Here is a 2,768-nt window from a genome sequence, read left to right as displayed (position 1 = left end):
AGGCACACCTCATGAGTTCTCGGCACACGCTGGATACCTCTTGAAAGCTCGTCCAGAATGACTCCCACTTTCCAGCCTTGAACTGCCAGCCCACAGAGTTTGGAAGTCTAATAGGTAGATGGCTCTTCTCAATCTCATGTCCTGCAGCAGCACCTCACTTGTAAGGGGATTATCATTATGGTCAATTTGGCAGCTCTTTTTACTGAAGAGGTACCGTCTAGCACTATTTCCACCCAGTACGTTGCTGGTTTTGTCCTACAAATGTACACCAAAAAGCTCTTGTGCTGCCCTGTCAGTGGTACTCAGCTTACAAAGAGGAGCAGACAACCTGAAGAAAGTTTGAGTGACGTCTTCAAATGCTTGCCATACTTCCCAAGCCTTCTGATTCCCCAATACCATTGAAGAACGACATAGTGTCACAGCCTGTAAGGCTATGCAAAATGGGCAGACAGGGTGACTTCTCTTGGCCAATGGCTTTGGCAATGTGGCGATACACTTCACGAGCAGAAAAAAACGCAACACAGCTGGAATGAGAAGCAGACTGTCTGGCCTCCTCTACATCCATGGTGCAGGAAATCAGCCTGGGGTACCCTTCACACAAAAGATGAAAAGTGACATTTTTATTTGAATGTATTTGAATAATGTTTACTATCTCAGAGAGTCGGTCAAAGCCGGGTTAGCAAGTCTTCACACAACAGACCAAAATGAAAGAAAATTGTATTTCATGAATTCGTATAATTCTCACTGTTTCAGGTTAAAAAACAAACAAACACAGTTTCCAGTGACCCACCTGATTCTGGAATCTTTCTGACCGCTACATTTATTCGCTTCAAACAGTCGCTAACAGAATGTTGACCATAGTGAGGGTTCGTACGTTAAACCCATCAAATTCACAGAGGTCGCTTACAAATGATGTGCAAACATGTTCCAATTAATACAAATAAAAAAATCTTACTGTTAAGATGTATTAATAGGTAACAAACCTTGATACAGTAGTACTAGTGAAATCAGCTCCCTTCTGTGGCACCGGAATAAATGCAGAACGCTTGTTCCCAGGAACCGGCATGTGGTGTAACTCTTGTATATATCCTGTAAAAATAAAATTCACACCAATGCACGGTCAACTTAAAATAAGCAAAAGGATGAGAAACAAGCAACAAACCAAAATTGTAAAACTCAAAGAGCGGTACCTCTTCATTTTTCAAAACCACTTATCTCATTTGATTAGCATACACTGTATGCTTTTGTCTGTTACCTACCGTCTTTGAAAGTTTGATCACAACACACAAAAAGACATGGGGAGTGGAGTGTTTTTATCTCCAGCTGGTCATCCTACTTAGTATCTGGCCTACCCTCACTCAGTTTTTGACTCTACCCCTCCCCACCTTATGGAAGTCCTTAACGTAGGCAGGACTAATCATTTATCATACCATGAACAATCTCTTTCTCCTCGCCTTTTATTCAAAGTTCGTTTAATCTGTTTAAAATCACCAGCGTGGCGATCATGATTTCCTTACTTGTAATCAACAGATAGATCTAGATCTATCAGCATCACAATCCAGCTGATGAGCTATTGCAAGATTAAACAAAGTCTCTGCATTTCAGCGCTTCACCCGATGAATAACAGACCCCAGGGGAAAACTAAACAGTAAAATGATGTGACATTGGTGAATGGATGCGTATTCTTGAAAACTTACCTTCAGAAACGTTGTTTTCGCTCAAATCAAAACACGCAATGTTGCGGAGGCCGCCATCTTGAATTTTCATGCTGCGGATATATAACATTCTAAAAACGATCAAATTAAATACCAGAACACAAAAATACCCATAAGAGTATTTATGTCATGCATGTGTTATCAGCAGACAACTTCTGGTGCATGGTAAACCATTGAATTTTACATTTGCTGAGTTGGGAATATTTACTGCTGAGCGCTTTTGGTACGAATTTCGTCTGCTGTAAATGCAGCCTTTTATTCCCTATCAAAAACAAAAAAAAACGATTTCTGAAGTGGCTCTGTATCTGAAATCCCTTAAATAATTATAAGGAACAATATCACAAAGTATGATGTTTGTTGCAAGATGTGAATGATTTATGAGTGCGTCTGCAACATACGAGCCCCACTATCACGACTGAAGCTATAGTGGTGCCTCGATAGTTTGTTAGTGCATGGATTAAACAATAGCTTGCGTTGACAGGAGGGGTTGGACAGATGTGCATTAGCTAAACTGTCTCATTTTTATTATTATTCACGATTGTTAAATTAATGGAGTATGACTGTACAGAACGGGAAGCTATTAATCGAGCATGTTTCTGGGGGGGGGGGGGGGGGGGGGGGGGGGGGGCGGGGTTGAGCGAGGGATGGTGTGTGTGTGTGTGTGTGTGTGTGTGTGTGTGTGTGTGTGTGTGTAAAAGAGAGAGAGAGATGGAAGGAGAGATGGACATATTTTTCATGTGTACCAGTATTGGCGTTAACCGGTAATTACCGGTATTTTCCGGTTGAAACGAGAAAATACCGGAACAAAATTGGCTGCCGGTATGACCTACCGGTAGATTTTTTGAACTACCGGGTTTTTGTTTGCTGGTAAAACAGCAAAACCAGTACTCTGAGTTGGACTCTTACTGGTTCCAATGACCAGCCTACCGTTTTTTGACTCACATGCGAAGCAAAAGTGAGTCTATGTACTCACCCGAGTCGTCCGTCCGTCCGTCCCCCCCGTCCGTCCGGAAAACTTTAACGTTGGATATTTCTTGGACACTATTCAGTCTA

General features: G+C 41.9%; 1 long non-coding RNA gene across 1 annotated transcript; it reads right to left on the bottom strand.

Annotated features, from left to right (window-relative positions):
* Positions 1 to 471: 471 nt before the first annotated feature.
* LOC138975441 (uncharacterized) lies at positions 472 to 1,774 on the bottom strand. Its single transcript, XR_011458647.1, has 3 exons — positions 1,698 to 1,774; positions 984 to 1,089; positions 472 to 591 (listed from the first exon to the last, which is right to left on the bottom strand). It is a non-coding gene; the product is annotated as an uncharacterized lncRNA (long non-coding RNA).
* Positions 1,775 to 2,768: the final 994 nt, after the last annotated feature.

The sequence above is a fragment of the Littorina saxatilis genome, linkage group LG9, assembly GCF_037325665.1.
Source record: "Littorina saxatilis isolate snail1 linkage group LG9, US_GU_Lsax_2.0, whole genome shotgun sequence".
NCBI classification, from domain to species: domain Eukaryota; kingdom Metazoa; phylum Mollusca; class Gastropoda; order Littorinimorpha; family Littorinidae; genus Littorina; species Littorina saxatilis.
The sequence above is the reverse complement of the archived record's forward strand: the minus strand, read 5'-3'. Positions and strand labels throughout refer to the sequence as shown.